This window comes from Oncorhynchus keta, chromosome 8, assembly GCF_023373465.1.
Source record: "Oncorhynchus keta strain PuntledgeMale-10-30-2019 chromosome 8, Oket_V2, whole genome shotgun sequence".
Taxonomy (NCBI): domain Eukaryota; kingdom Metazoa; phylum Chordata; class Actinopteri; order Salmoniformes; family Salmonidae; genus Oncorhynchus; species Oncorhynchus keta.
In genome coordinates this window covers 39,247,869-39,265,465 of record NC_068428.1, presented here as the reverse complement: position 1 = coordinate 39,265,465, position 17,597 = coordinate 39,247,869, and the positions used below count along the sequence as shown (strand labels likewise).

Below are 17,597 nucleotides of genomic sequence, written 5' to 3'. Positions count from 1 at the left end.
GACAACCCTACATGAAGATAGACTATACAACACTACATAGAGAGACTATACAACACTACATAAAGAGAGACTATACAACACTACATAAAGAGAGACTATACAACACTACATAGAGAGACTATACAACACTACATAAAGAGAGACTATACCACACTACACAAAGAGAGACCTAAGACAACACTACATAAAGAGAGACTATACAACACTACATAAAGAGAGACTATACAACACCTCATGAAGAGAGACTATACAATACTACATAAATAGAGACTATACAACACCTCATGAAGAGAGACTATACAACACTACATAGAGAGACCCAAGACAACACTACATAGAGAGACTATACAACATTACATAAAGAGAGACTACACAACACTACATAAAGAGACACCTAAGACAACACTACATAAAGAGAGACCTGAGATAACACTTCAAAAAGAGAGACCTAAGACAACACTACATAAAGAGAGACTATACAACACTACATAAATAGAGACTATACAACACCTCATGAAGAGAGACTATACAATATTACATAAAGAGAGACTGCACAACACTGCATAAAGAGAGACCTAATATAACACTACATAAATATAGACCTAAGACAACACTACCTGAAGAGACTATACAACACTACTTAAAGAGAGACCATACAACACTACATAAAGAGAGACTATACAACACTACATGAAGAGACCATACAACACTACATAAAGAGAGACTATACAACACTACATAAAGAGAGACCTAAGACAACACTACAAAAACAGAGACCTAAGACAACACTACATAGAGAGACTATACAACACTACATAAAGAGAGACCTAAGACAACACTACATAAAGAGAGACTATACAACACTACATAAAGAGAGACTATACAACACTACATAAAGAGAGACTATACAACACTAACTAAAGAGAGACCTAAGACAACACTACATAAAGAGAGAACTAAGACAACACTACATGAAGAGAGACTATACAACACTACATAAAGAGAGACCCAAGACAACCCTACATGAAGAGAGACTATACAGCACTACATAAAGAGATACTATACAACACAACATAAAGAGAGACTATACAACACTACATAAAGTGAGACCTAAGACAACACTACATGAAGAGAGACTATACAACACTACATAGAGAGACTATACAACACTACATAAAGAGAGACTATACCACACTACACAAAGAGAGACCTATTACAACACTACATAAAGAGAGACCTAAGACAACACTACATAAAGAGAGACTATAGAACACTACATAAAGAGAGACTATACAACACTACATAAAGAGAGACCTAAGACAACACTAAATAAAGAGAGACTATACAACACTACATGAAGAGAGACTATAAATCACTACATAGAGAGACTATACAACACTACATAAAGAGAGACTATACCACACTACACAAAGAGAGACCTAAGACAACACTACATAAAGAGAGACTATACAACACTACATAAAGAGAGACTATACAACACTACATAGAGAGACTATACAACACTACATAAAGAGAGACTATACCACACTACACAAAGAGAGACCTAAGACAACACTACATAAAGAGAGACTATACAACACTAAATAAAGAGAGACCTATTACAACACTACATAAAGAGATACTATACAACACTACACAAAGAGAGACCTGAGAAAACACTACATGAAGAGAGACTATACAATATTACATAAAGAGAGACTGCACAACACTGCATAAAGAGAGACCTAATATAACACTACATAAATATAGACCTAAGACAACACTACATGAAGAGACTATACAACACTACTTAAAGAGAGACTATACAACACTACATAAAGAGAGACTATACAACACTACATGAAGAGACTATACAACACTACATAAAGAGAGACTATACAACACTACATAAAGAGAGACTACACAACACTACATAAAGAGACACCTAAGATAACACTTCAAAAAGAGAGACCTAAGACAACACTGCATAAAGAGAGACTATACAACACTACATGAAGAGAGACTATACAACATTACATTAAGAGAGACTACACAACAGTACATAAAGAGAGACCTAAGACAACACTTCATAAAGAGAGACTAAACAATACCACATAAAGAGAGACTATACAACACTACATAAAGAGAGACTACACAACACTACATAAAGAGAGACCTAAGACAACACTACATAAAAATAGACTATACAACACTCCATAAAGAGAGACCTAAGACAACACTACATAAAAAGAGACCTAAGACAACACTACATAAAGAGAGACTACACAACACTACATAAATAGAGACCTAAGACAACACTACATAAAAAGAGACCTAAGACAACACTACATAAAGAGAGACTATACAACACCACATAAAGAGAGACTATACAACACTACATAAAGAGAGACTATACCACACTACATAAAGAGAGATCTAAGACAACACTAAATAAAGAGAGACTACAGAACACTACATAAAGAGAGACCTAAGACAACACCACACAAATAGAGACTATACAACATTACATAGAGAGAGACCTAAGACAACACTACATAAAGAGAGACCTAAGACAACACTACATAAAGAGAGACTATACAACACAACATAAAGAGAGACCTAAGACAACACTACATAAAGAGAGACTACACAACACTACATAAAGAGAGACTACACAACACTACATAAAGAGAGACTACACAACACTACATAAAGAGAGACAACACAACACTACATAAAGAGAGACTACACAACACTACATAAAGAGAGACCTAAGACAACAACATAGAAAGGCAGCAACACATGACAACACAGCATGGTAGCAACTGAACATGACAACAACATGGTAGCAAATACAACATGGTAGCAGCACAAATCATGGTACAAACATTATTGAGCACAGACAACAGCACAAAGGGCAAGAAGGTAGAGACAACAATACATCACACAAAGTAGCCACAACTGTCAGTAAGAGTGTCCATGATTGAGTCTTTGAATGAAGAGATTGAGATAAAACTGTCCGGTTTGAGTGTTTGTTGCAGCTCGTTCCAGTCGCTAGCTGCAGTGAACTGAAAAGAGGAGCGACCCAGGGATGTGTGTGCTTTTTAACACAATGTGACTGGCAGAACGGGTGTTGTATGTGTTGTATGCTACTATCATATGAAATGCTATAATGTTCAATACAAATTGTGACATTTAAGTGACTGAAAAATGTAGTTTGGTACAATTAAGTCTGATAAAATACAAATTAACTTAATGTGGACACAATTTCCATTTAGGCTCAATGGAGGCAATGCTGTACTGCAGCTAGACTGTTTATTATAGGCTGCAATAAATATTATATGAATGCCAATTTTAAGAGCATTAGAAGTCGGATTGCTTGAGGCCAGGCCTACGGGACTTCCTGGACACTAATTATTTATACAAATGAAATGTCGTATCAGCTCTGTATCAAATCGACATGACCTCAGAAGACCTTAACATAGAAATAGTGTATGGAGAGAGAGAGACAGAGAGAGAGAGACAGACAGACAGACAGACAGACAGACAGACAGACAGACAGACAGACAGACAGACAGACAGACAGACAGACAGACAGACAGAGAGAGAGAGACAGAGAGAGAGAGAGAGAGAGAAAGAGAGGCAGACAGAGAGAGACAGATAGACAGAGAGAGAGAGAGAGAGAGAGAGAAACAAATATACAACGATATAAGAGACACATATTTCCTCAGATTAGAAGGACCGAAAAATAACTTGAAAACAAATTAAATATTGACAAGCTCCCATATCTGTTATGTGCAATCATCACAGCAAAATGTGTGCGATAAGATAATCTGTTGCGATAAGAGAAGGGCAACCAGTGGAGAACAAACACCAAAGTAAATACAATCTAGGCCGTTATTTATCTGTATAGATTTACCATTTCCATTTGTACTTCTACATTTTTCACACACAACACACGCTCTTACACACACCATTTTATTCAGAGGGCCCTATTGGAGCCAGCTGGTTGAGTGGGCCCTATTGGAGCCAGCTGGTTGAGTGGGCCCTATTGTAGCCAGCTGGTTGAGTGGGCGCTATTGGAGCAAGCTGGTTCAGAGGGCCCTATTGTAGCCAGCTGGTTGAGAGGGCCCTAGTGGAGCCAGCTGGTTGAGAGGGCGCTATTGGAGCCAGCTGGTTCAGAGGGCCCTATTGGAGCCAGCTGGTTGAGTAGGCCCTATTGTAGCCAGCTGGTTGAGAGGGCCCTATTGGAGCCAGCTGGTTGAGAGGGCCCTATTGTAGCCAGCTGGTTGAGAGGGCCCTATTGTAGCCAGCTGGTTGAGAGGGCCCTATTGGAGCCAGCTGGTTGAGAGGGCGCTATTGGAGCCAGCTGGTTCAGAGGGCCCTATTGGAGCCAGCTGGTTGAGTGGGTGCTATTGGAGCCAGCTGGTTCAGAGGGCCCTATTGGAGCCAGCTGGTTGAGAGGGCCCTAGTGGTGCCTTCTGGCTGAGACGGCCCTAATGGAGCCATCTGGCTGAGAGGGCCCTATTGGAGCCAGTTGGTTGAGAGGGCCCTATTGGAGCCAGCTGGTTGAGAGGGCCCTATTGGAGCCAGCTGGTTGAGAGGGCCCTATTGGAGCCAGCTAGTTGAGAGGGCCCTAGTGGTGCCATCTGGCTGAGAGGGCCCTATTGGAGCCAGCTGGTTGAGAGGGCCCTTGTGGAGCCATCTGGTTGAGTGGGCCACGGTGGAGCCATCTGGTTGACTGGGCCCTAGTGGAGCCATCTGGCTGAGAGGGCCCTAGTGGAGCCATCTGGTTGAGTGGGCCCTAGTGGAACCATCTGGCTGAGAGGGCCCTAGTGAAGCCATCTGGCAGAGAGGGCCCTAGTAGAGCCATCTGGCTGAGAGGGCCCTAGTAGAGCCATCTGGCTGAGAGGGCCCTAGTAGAGCCATCTGGCTGAGGGCCCTAGTAGAGCCATCTCGCTGAGAGGGCCCTAGTAGAGCCATCTGGCAGAGAGGGCCTTAGTGGAGCCAGTTAGTTTTGTAAGGTGTGAGAAGCTGAATTAATCTGTGAGCTATTTTATCTTTGTTTATAGGCTGTTTAATTTTGGATTTAGTTGAGTGTATAGACCGATGGCCTGTACAGGTCTGGACCCCTACACTGTTTTTGTTGTGTTTGTTTTTGTACACAGTCAATAAGTTCACATTTTAACATCTTTCTCTTTTCCAATAATCACTGAATCGCGTGACGGGAGAAGGTAGGTGTTCGTACTAATGGTGGCAGGAGTGCGTAATGCTGGGGAGCCTGGTGCCCTCGAGCACCAGGGGGGAAGGAGCAGGCGTGACAGTAATATGTAGGCATATTGGTTCGTGCATTTTTTAAGAAAATAAAAAGGGGTTTTAATTCCACTGTCCTCTGTAACCTGACAGCCCATCTACAGCCCGCTAGTCGTTAACTGTCTTAACGGCTGCTATCTGAATAGGTCGATCGGACAATTTTCTTGGGCCACTTTAACTATATCTATTTTGCCAATTGGATTGGTCCACTCTAACACACGGAACCCCGCTAATCTACCGACAGAAACACAAGAGGTGGCTAAAAACAGACCTCCATCCTCTGCCAGCTTGCTCCCCATGGCCCAGCTAGCTGTCTAAATCGCCGTGACCCCAACCAACCTCACTACTCACTGGACCCAGCTAGCTGTCTGAATCGCCGTGACCCCAACCAACCTCACTACTCACTGGACCCAGCTAGCTGTCTGAATCGCCGTGAACCCCAACCAACCTCACTACTCACTGGACCCAGCTAGCTGTCTGAATCGCCGTGACCCCAACCAACCTCACTACTCACTGGACCCAGCTAGCTGTCTGAATCGCCGTGACCCCAACCAACCTCACTACTCACTGGACCCAGCTAGCTGTCTGAATCGCCGTGACCCCAACCAACCTCACTACTCACTGGACCCAGCTAGCTGTCTGAATCGCCGTGACCCCAACCAACCTCACTACTCACTGGACCCAGCTAGCTGTCTGAATCGCCGTGACCCCAACCAACCTCACTACTCACTGGACCCTTATGATCACTCCACTAAGCATGCCTCTCCTTAATGTCAATATGCCTTGTCCATTGCTGTTCTGGTTAGTGTTTATTGGCTTATTTCACTGTAGAGCCTCTAGCTAGTGCCTCTAGCCCTGCTCATTATACCTTATCCAATCTTTCAGTTCCATCCACCACCCACACATGCGATGACATCACCTGGCTTCAATGATGTTTCTAGAGATAATATCTCTCTCATCATCACTCAATGCCTGTCACGTTCTGACCTTTATTTCCTTTGTTTTGTCTTTATTTAGTATGGTCAGGGCGTGAGTTGGGGTGGGCAGTCTATGTTTGTGTTTCTATGTTTTTTCGATTTCTGTGTTTGGCCTGATATGGTTCTCAATCAGAGGCAGCTGTTTATCATTGTCCCTGATTGAGAACCATATTTAGGTAGCCTGGGTTTCACTGTCGGTTGGTGGGTGTTTGTTTCCTGTGGCAGTGTTTGTGCCACACGGGACTGTTTCGGTTTGTTTATATTCACTTAATTGTTTTTGTATTTCATAGTGTTCAGCCTTTTCTATTAAAACATGGACACTTACTATGCTGCGTATTGGTCCGATCCTTGCTACACCTCTTCAGACGAAGAGGAGGAAATCTGCCGTTACAATGCCTAGGTTTACCTCCACTGTATTCACATCCTACCATACCTTTGTCTACCTGCTCCTTTCACTCTCTGTTCCGGATGTCGTAGACGACCAATTCTCATAGCTTTTAGCCGTACCCTTATCCTACTCCTCTGGTGATGTAGAGGTGAATCCAGGCTCTGCAGTTCCTAGCTCCACTCCTATCCACCAGGCACTCTCTTTTGATGACTTCTGTAACCTTAATAGCCTTGGTTTCATGCAACGTTTGAAGCCTCTTCCCTAAGTTTGTTTTATTCACTGTTTTAGCACACTCTGCCAACCCGAATGTCCTAGCCGTATCTGACTCCTAGCTTAGGAAGACAACTAAAAACTCTGAAATCTCCATCCCTAAATACACAATTTTCAGACAAGATAGAATGGCCAAAGGGGGCGGTGTTGCAATCTACTGCAGAGAGAGCCTGCAGAGTTCTGTCCTACTATCCAGGTCTGTACTCAAACAATTTGAACTTCTACTTTGAAAAATCCACCTCTCTAAAAACAAGTCTCTCACCGTTGATGCCTGCAATAGACCACCCTCTGCCCCAAGCTGTGCTCTGGACACCATATGTGAACTGATTGTCCCCCATCTATCTTCAGAGCTTGTGCTGCTAGGTGACCTAAACTGGGACATGTTTAACACCCCAGCCATCCTACAATCTAAGCTTGATGCCCTCAATCTCACACAAATTATCAATTATCAATGATGAGTGGAGGTCAAACGACCTCCACTCATCACTGTGAAACACTCCCTGAAACACTTCAGCGAGCAGGCCTTTCTAATCGACCTGACCTGGGTGTCTGGAAGGATATTGACCTCATCCATGCTTCTACACCTGCATTGCTTGCTGTTTGGGGTTTTAGGCTGGGTTTCTGTACAGCACTTTGAGATATCAGCTGATGTACGAAGGGCTATATAAATACATTTGATTTGATTTGATCCCGTCAGTAGAGGATGCCTTGTTATTTTTTATAAATGCCTTCCTCACCATCTTATATAAGCATGTCCCATTCTAGAAATTTAGAACCAGGAACAGATATAGCCCTTAGTTCTCTCCAGACCTGACTGCCCTTGACCAACACAAAAACATCCTATCGCGTTCTGCATTAGCATCGAACAGCCCCCGTGATATGCAACTTTTCAGGGAAGTTAGGAACCCAATATACACAGGCAGTTAGAAAAGCCAAGGCTTTTTTTTCAAGCAGAATTTATTTTCCTGCAACACAAACTTAAAGTTCTGGGACACTGTAAAGTCCATGGAGAATAAAAACACCTCCTCCCAGCTGCCCACTGTACTGAGGGTAGGAAACTCTGTCACCACCGATAAATCTACTATAATTGAGAATATCAATAAGCATTTTTCTATGGCTGGTCATGCTTTCCACCTGGCTACTCCTACCCCGGTCAACAGCACTGCACCGCCCACAGCAACTCGCCCAAGCCTTCCCCATTTCTCCTCCTCCCAAATCCAGCCAGCTGTGGTTCTGAAAGAGCTGCAAAATCTGGACCCCTACAAATCAGCCGAGCTAGACATCTGGACGCTTTCTAAAATGACCTGCCGAAATTGTTGCAACCCCTATTACTAGCCTGGTCAACCTCTCTTTTGTGTCGTCTGAGATTCCCAAAGATAGGAAAGCAGCTGCGGTCATCCCCCTCTTCAAAGGGTGGAACACTCTTGACCTAAACTGTCTATCATACCCTGCCTTTCTACGGTCTTCGAAAGCTAAGTCAACAAACAGATTACCGACCATTTTGAATCCCACCGCACCTTCTCCGCTATGCAATCTGGTTTCAGAGCTGGTCATGGGTGCACCTCAGCCACGCTCAAGGTCCTAAACTATATCTTAACCGCCATAGATAAGAAACAATACTGTGCAGCCATATTCATTGACCTGTCCAAGGCTTTCGACTCTATCAATCACCACATCCTTATCGGTAGACTCAATAGCCTTGGTTTCTAAACTGATTGCCTCACCTGGTTCACCAACTACCACTCTGAAAGAGTTCAGTGTGTCAAATCGGAGGGCCTGTTGTCCGAGCCTCTGGCCGTCTCTATGGGGTGCCACAGGGTTCAATTCTTGGGCCGACTCTCTTCTCTGTATACATCAATGATGTTTCTCTTGCTGCTGGTGAGTCTCTGATCCACCTCTACGCAGACAACACCATTCTGTATACTTCTGGCCCTTCTTTGGACGCTGTGTTAACAACCCTCCAGACGAGCTTCAATGCTATACAACTCTCCTTCCATGGCCTCCAACTGCTCTTAAATACAAGTAAAACTAAACGCATGCTCTTCAACTGATCGCTGCCTGCACCTGCCCGCTTGTCCAGCGTCACTACTCTGGACGGTTCTGACTTCTGGTTCTGGACAACTACAAATACCTATGTGTCTGGTTAGACTGTAAACTCTCCATTCAGACTCACATCAAACATCTCCAATCCAAAGTTAAATCTAGAATTGGCTTCCTATTTCGCAACAAAGCATCCTTAACTCATGCTGCCAAACATACCCTCGTAAAACTGACCATCCTACTAATCCTCGACTTCGGCGATGTCATTTACAAAATAGCCTCCAATACCCTACTCAATCAATTGGATGCAGTCTATCACAGTGCCATCCGTTTTGTCACCATAGCCCCATATACTACCCACCACTGCGACCTGTACGCTCTCATTGGCTGGCCCTCGCTTAATACTCATCGCCAAACCCACTGGCTCCAGGTCATCTACAAGACCCTGCTAGGTAAAGTCCCCCCTTATCTCAGCTCGCTGGTCACCATAGCAGCACCCACCTGTAGCACGCGCTCCAGCAGGTATATCTCTCTGGTCAACCCCAAAGCCAATTCCTCATTTGGCCGCCTCTCCTTCCAGTTCTCTACTGCCAATAACTGGAACGAACTACAAAAATCTCTGAAACTAGAAACACTTATCTCCCTCACTAGCTTTAAGCACCCGCTGTCAGAGCAGCTCACTGATTACTGCACCTGTACATAGCTCATCTATAATTTAGCCCAAACAACTACCTCTCCCCGACTGTATTTATTTATTTATTTTGCTCCTTTGCACCCCATTATATCTATTTCTACTTTGCACATTCTTCCACTGCAAATCTACCATTCCAGTGTTTTACTTGCTATATTGTATTTACTTCGCCACCATGGCCTTTTTTTGCCTTTACCTCCCTTCTCTCAACTCATTTGCTCACATTGTACATAGACTTATTTTTCTACTGTATTATTGACTGTATGTTTGTTTTATTCCATGTGTCCCACCCCTCCCATGTAGTCCCACCCCTCCCATGTAGTCCCACCCCTCCCATGTAGTCCCACCCCTACCATGTAGTCCCATCCCTACCATGTAGTCCCACCCCTCCCATGTGGTCCCACCCCTCTCATGTGGTCCCTTTCCTCCCATGTGGTCCCTTTCCTCCCATGTGGTCCCACCCCTCCCATGTGGTCCCACCCCTCTCATGTGGTCCCTTTCCTCCCATGTGGTCCCACCCCTCTCATGTGGTCCCTTTCCTCCCATGTGGTCCCACCCCTCCCATGTGGTCCCACCCCTCCCATGTAGTCCTACCCCTCCCATGTTGTCCCTTTCCTCCCATGTAGTCCTACCCCTCCCATGTGGTCCCTTTCCTCCCATGTAGTCCTACCCCTCCCATGTGATCCCACCCCTCCCATGTTGTCCTACCCCTCCCATGTGGTCCCTTTCCTCCCATGTGGTCCCACCCCTCCCATGTGGTCCCACCCCTCCCATGTGGTCCCACCCCTCCCATGTAGTCCCACCCCTCCCATGTAGTTCCACCCCTCCCATGTGGTCCCACCCCTCTCATGTGGTCCCTTTCCTCCCATGTGGTCCCTTTCCTCCCATGTGGTCCCACCCCTCCCATGTGGTCCCACCCCTCCCATGTAGTCCCACCCCTCCCATGTGGTCCCAGCCCTCCCATGTGGTCCCACCCCTCCCATGTAGTCCCACCCCTCCCATGTGGTCCCACCCTCCCATGTGGTCCCACCCCTCCCATGTAGTCCCACCCCTCCCATGTAGTCCCACCCCTCCCATGTAGTCCCACCCTCCCATGTAGTCCCACCCTCCCATGTAGTCCCACCCCTCCCATGTAGTCCTACCCTCCCATGTAGTCCCACCCCTCCCATGTAGTCCTACCCCTCCCATGTGGTCCCACCCTCCCATGTGGTCCTACCCCTCCCATGTGGTCCCTTTCCTCCCATGTGGTCCCACCCCTCCCATGTAGTCCTACCCCTCCCATGTGGTCCCACCCCTCCCATGTAGTCCTACCCCTCCCATGTGGTCCCACCCCTCCCATGTAGTCCCACCCCTCCCATGTGGTCCCACCCCTCCCATGTGGTCCCACCCCTCCCATGTAGTCCCACCCCTCCCATGTAGTCCCACCCCTCCCATGTGGTCCCACCCCTCCCATGTGGTCCCACCCCTCCCATGTAGTCCCACCCCTCCCATGTGGTCCCACCCCTCCCATGTAGTCCTACCCCTCCCATGTAGTCCTACCCCTCCCATGTGGTCCTACCCCTCCCATGTGGTCCTACCCTCCCATGTAGTCCCCCCTCCCATGTAGTCCTACCCTCCCATGTAGTCCCACCCCTCCCATGTGGTCCTACCCCTCCCATGTGGTCCCACCCCTCCCATGTAGTCCTACCCCTCCCATGTGGTCCCACCCTCCCATGTGGTCCCACCCTCCCATGTGGTCCCACCCCTCCCATGTAGTCCCACCCCTCCATGTAATCCCACCCCTCCCATGTAGTCCCACCCCTCCCATGTGGTCCCACCCCTCCCATGTAGTCCCACCCTCCCATGTGGTCCCACCCCTCCCATGTAGTCCCACCCCTCCATGTGGTCCCACCCTCCCATGTAGTCCTACCCCTTCCATGTGGTCCCACCCCTCCCATGTAGTCCTACCCCTTCCATGTGGTCCCACCCCTCCCATGTAGTCCCACCCCTCCCATGTAGTCCTACCCCTCCCATGTGGTCCCACCCCTCCCATGTAGTCCCACCCCTCCCATGTGGTCCCACCCTCCCATGTAGTCCCACCCCTCCCATGTGGTCCCACCCCTCCCATGTAGTCCCACCCCTCCCATGTAGTCCTACCCCTCCCATGTGGTCCCACCCCTCCCATGTAGTCCTACCCCTTCCATGTGGTCCCACCCCTCCCATGTAGTCCCACCCCTCCCATGTAGTCCTACCCCTCCCATGTAGTCCTACCCCTCCCATGTGGTCCCACCCCTCCCATGTAGTCCCACCCCTCCCATGTAGTCCCACCCCTCCCATGTAGTCCCACCCCTCCCATGTAGTCCTACCCCTCCCATGTAGTCCCACCCCTCCCATGTAGTCCCACCCCTCCCATGTAGTCCTACCCCTCCCATGTAGTCCCACCCCTCCCATGTAGTCCCACCCTCCCATGTAGTCCCACCCCTCCCATGTAGTCCTACCCCTCCCATGTAGTCCTACCCCCATGTCCCATGTAGTCCTACCCCTTCCATGTGGTCCCACCCTCCCATGTAGTCCTACCCCTCCCATGTGGTCCTACCCCTCCCATGTAGTCCCACCCCTCCCACCCCTCCCATGTAGTCCCACCCTCCCATGTAGTCCTACCCCTCCCATGTAGTCCTACCCCATCCCATCCCATGTAGTCCTACCCTCCCATGTAGTCCCACCCCTCCCATGTAGTCCCACCCTCCCATGTAGTCCCACCCTCCCATGTAGTCCCACCCCTCCCATGTGGTCCCACCCTCCCATGTAGTCCTACCCTCCCATGTGGTCCCACCCTCCCATGTAGTCCTACCCTCCCATGTGGTCCCACCCCTCCCATGTAGTCCCACCCCTCCCATGTGGTCCCACCCTCCCATGTGGTCCCACCCTCCCATGTAGTCCCACCCCTCCCATGTGGTCCCACCCCTCCCATGTGGTCCCACCCCTCCCATGTGGTCCCACCCCTCCCATGTGGTCCCACCCCTCCCATGTGGTCCTACCCTCCCATGTGGTCCCACCCCTCCCATGTGGTCCCACCCCTCCCATGTGGTCCCACCCCTCCCATGTGGTCCCACCCCTCCCATGTGGTCCCACCCCTTCCATGTGGTCCTACCCCTCCCATGTAGTCCTACAGAGAGAGGATCTATTACATAAAGTTATCACAGATGCACACTATGTAACACATTATATTAATAATTCCCTAAAAAATTGCAACACAAAACATTGTAACATTGTTAAAAATATATTTGGTACTTTGGTATACATTGAGTGAAATGTTATACATTGAGAGAGAGAGGGGGGAGAGAAAGAGAGAGAGTAATAATACACAAATAATAGATCATCACTCAAACAGACATGGCTTCATAGTTGTTCGTAGTTTATTGTCAGAGTTTCTAATCATACTTTCTAATCATACTTTCTAATCATACTTTCTAAATCATACTTTCTAAATCATACTTTCTAAAATCATACTTTCTAAATCATACTTTCTAAATCATACTTTCTAATCATACTTTCTAAATCATACTTTCTAAATCATACTTTCTAATCATACTTTCTAGTCTGAGAGTTTTTGATATAATACGAGGGTCAAATACAACCTAAGGGGGCAGAAGCTATTGTCTACAAACAGTATGAGAAAAAACAATGGCTACCATTTAATGGATAAATAGCCTTCATACACATCATTCTTAAATAATATATATCTATATACAAACATCACATTGAATATTCAACTCACCTTCAAAAAGTTCCATGAGGAAGAAAGATTCCCAGATGAACTTTTAGATGTTCTGTCTTCAGGATGGTCTTGGTTGATGGCTGCTGGAGAGGAGAGGGGCAGTTGAGTGAGCTGGGGCCTTTTGAGGCCCTGCCTTTGGGAGCCTGTCAGCTTGTGACATGATGAGAGAGTGAAAGAAGGCCTACCTGTAAGATATTTTGTGATATTTTGTGCTATAAACATACTTCTATTTGAAGAGGTTTTCGATCATTCAGACACTTAATCTCAAACACTCATGAAAACATGAAAAACATTATTGTCTACACATGCTCGCTTCAAGGAAAATAACACTGAAACGTGCATGAGAGCACCAGCTGCTCCGGAAGACTGTGATCACGCTCTCCACAGCCGATATGAGTAAGACCTTTAAACAGGTCAATATTCATATTCGCAAGGCCGCAAGAACACTAAGGTAACCTGCCTAAATGACGACTGACCCGTAGTACTCACGTCTGTAGCCATGAAGTGCTTTGAAAGGCTGGTCATGGCTCACATCAACACCATTATCCCAGAAACCCTAGACCCACTCCAATTTGCATACCGCCCCAACAGATCCACAGATGATGCAATCTCTATTGCACTCCACACTGCCCTTTCCAACCTGGACAAAAGGAACACCTATGTGAGAATGCTATTCATTGACTACAGCTCAGCATTCAACACCATACTGCCCTCGAAGCTCATTAATAAGCTAAGGACCCTGGGACTTAACACCTCCCTCTGCAACTGATCCTGGACTTCCTGACGGGCCGCCCCCAGGTGGTAAGGGTAGGTAACAACACATCCGCCACACTGATCCTCTACACAGGGGCCCCTCATGGGTGCGTGCTCAGTCCCCTCCTGTACTCCCTGTTCACTCATGACTGCACACCAAGGCACGACTCCAACACCATCATTAAGTTTGCCATGACACAACAGTGGTAGGCCTGATCACCGACAACGACGAGACAGCCTATAGGGAAGAGGTCAGAGAACTGGCCGTGTGGTGGCAGGACAACAATCTCTCCTTCAACATGATCAAGACAAAGGAGATGATTGTGGACTACAGGAAAAAGAGGACCGAGCACGCCCCCATTCTCATCGACAGGGATGCAGTGGAGCAGGTTGAGAGTTTCAACTAAACTAACATGGTCCAAGCACACCAAGCACACCAAGACAGTCGTGAAGAGGGCACAACAAAAGGACACAACAAAACCTATTCCACCTCAGTAGACATCCTCAAATGGTTCTACAGCTGCACCATCGTGGTTGCATCACTGCCAGGTGTGGCAACTGCTTGGTCCCCGACTGCAAGGCACTACGGAGGGTAGTGCGAACGGCCTAAAACATCACTGGGGCCAAGCTTCCTGCCATCCAGGACTTCTATACCAGCCAGGCGGTGTCAGAAGAAGGCCCTAAAAATGGTCAAAGACTCCAGCCATCCGTGTCATTACTGTTCTCTCTGCTACCGCATGGTACCGGAGCGCCAAGTCTAGGTCCAAGAGGCTTCTAAACAGCTTCTACCCCCAATCCATAAGACTCCTGAAAATCTAATCAAATGGCTACCCGGACTAGTTGCATTGCCCCCACCTCTCCCTCTCTGATACAGAGCTGCTACTCTCTGTTGTTCCCATCTATTCATAGTCACTTTAATAACTTTACCTACATGTACATATTACCTCAACTATAACCAGTGCCCCCGTGCATTGACTCTGTAGCGGTACCCCTCTGTATATACAGTTGAAGTCAGAAGTTTACATACACTTAGGTTGGAGTCATTAAAACTCGTTAAAATAAAGATGCTTAAATATGCAACATTTTGTAGAGATTTTTGCACACTATAGTGGCCTCCAAGGCCTTGTTCTGGTAAATGTCTGTAGAGATAGGTTGGTATAAGATTTCTGCTCCATTTTTGGGGCCCATGTTGAAGAATATTGACCAACTGAGCCTCTCAGTGTACACCTCAATAAACACAATAGGTGTTTTGTTACATTTCTGTGAAGTACTTATAGTGTCATATTGGGTTGAAAACTCAAAAAATGAATCATTTAAATCATATCTGACGTTACGGTTATTTTTGAAGCCCCAAACCATGTGTATGAAGTGTATACATTTGTTTCACAATAGATTTGTTTAAGACCACCAAGAAACACTCTGTGTGCCCCTTTTTAGCCCACTGCAGTAAAAGGTTATTAAGGGGGTGAAATGGATCTGTTTAGGTCAGCATAGAAATGGGCCCACCCTTTCAATGTGGAGGGTGTGATTGACGGAGACATACACAGTACATTCCATCCTTGGACACCCCAGACATCCTCGGACAATCCCAGAGGACCTCACTTCGAGAAAAATAAGTTGTTTGGGGGGACCCTTATGTACTTATAGTGACCTATTTTGTAAGGGCCAACCTGTTGACTGTTCATATTTATATGGATTTGATGAGAGCTCTTTTTAAAAAGGCTAAAGGTTAGACAGGTTTAAAAAAAAACATTGGTTCAAAGACACATATTTACACGTTCACACCAATGGGGGGGCAGAGGTCGGGACATCCTCGTAGGCCTTGGACACAACTGTTTCTGTCACGTCTGCTCCCGCTCTTCCCCCCCTCTGCCAGTTGAGGGCGCCAGGCTGCATCACTCACTTCTATCATCTATCACGCACACCTGCCTTCCCTCGTCACGCGACTCACCTGGACTCTCATCGTCTGTTTATTTCCTCCTCTATATTTGTCAGTTCCCCAGCTCTGTTCCCTGCTGCTGCATTGATTGTCTTTTGTTTGTGTTACTTGTTTGCTGACGCTGACGCTGTTCCTGTTCCTGTTCCTGTCTCGTTCCATGCCCGTTCTTTATTAACTGTTTTACTCCTCGTACCTGCTTCGTCTCTCCAGCTTCATCCCTTGTGACAGTTTTTCAGACAGTTGTTTTCAGAGACACACCACACATGCTCAGACACACACACACATCCACCAGGACCGGATGGCTCTTGTGTAGAGATAGAGAGAAACAGATCGGGGAGACAGACAGAGATATTTAATTCATTGAAGGTAAATTACATTTGAAAGCATTTTTATTTTTTCAAAAATGTTACTACCAAAATGCTTACATATTACAATCATTAAAAAGTGTACTGTGCAATATTAAACTACAACAATGCTTTTTTTTTACAAAACCTTTCTATTAAACATGCAAATTCTTATTCAATACTACACGTTATGTGTTTATGTATAAATATGTTTTGGTGGACTGTTTTTAAAAAAAATGTTTGACCCTCTCTGCTTTTTTTCCTGCCACCAAGCCTCACACACCCAGAGGGCCAGAAGAAGAGCTGTCATTCATTAAAGGTAAAATAACATTTAAACCCTTTTTATTTTATTCAAAAATGTAACTACGAAAATGCCTACATATTACAATTATTATTTTGTAGGAATTACTGTTTTTTAAATGTGTTCTTAGAGAGAAATAAGTATTTGCTCCTATTCAGAGGATCTCTCTCTCTCTGTACCTCTCTACATGTAACCTGACCCGACCATGCAGCCTGCCTCTCTCTCTCTCTCTCTCTCACACACGCACGCACGCACGCACGCACGCACGCACGCACACACACACACACACACACACACACACACACACACACACACCCTTGGAGGAAGAGAGCTGTCATTCCTTAATTGTAAATTATTTTTAAAAACCCTTTATTTTTTTCTAAAACGTTTGTGCCTAATTGACTACACATTATTACCCATTAAATGTTTATATGTATAAATATGTTGTTGTAGGAAAGACTGTTTTTTTAAAGTGTTTTTGATATTTTCAGGGCCCTCGTTTGCTTGTAACCTCTGACCCCAACTGTGCATCCTAGCCTGGTGTCACACACACCCCAACGAGGGTTATACTAATTAATGGTAAATTATTTATTTTTTAAAGAAAACGTTATTTGTTTTCTAAAACTTCAGTACATAATTGCAGACATATTACAATTATTTTACAATACTGCACTTTACTACTACAATACATGTTTACATGCATAATTTATATTTAATTCCTCTTAGAGAAAAAGGCCTTGAGAAGGGCCCCAACACCCCCATCAGTCTCCAAATCCCCATCTTCAAGCTGTGAGTGGCTCAGACAATGTCTCTTCCACACTGGA

At 46.1% G+C, this 17,597-nt stretch overlaps 1 long non-coding RNA gene across 1 annotated transcript; it reads left to right on the top strand.

Annotated features, from left to right (window-relative positions):
• Positions 1 to 16,248: 16,248 nt before the first annotated feature.
• LOC118387222 (uncharacterized) lies at positions 16,249 to 17,343 on the top strand. The gene is made up of 3 exons (XR_004826376.2): positions 16,249 to 16,494; positions 16,746 to 16,791; positions 17,265 to 17,343. It is a non-coding gene; the product is annotated as an uncharacterized LOC118387222 (long non-coding RNA).
• The last annotated feature ends 254 nt before the right edge of the window (positions 17,344 to 17,597 follow it).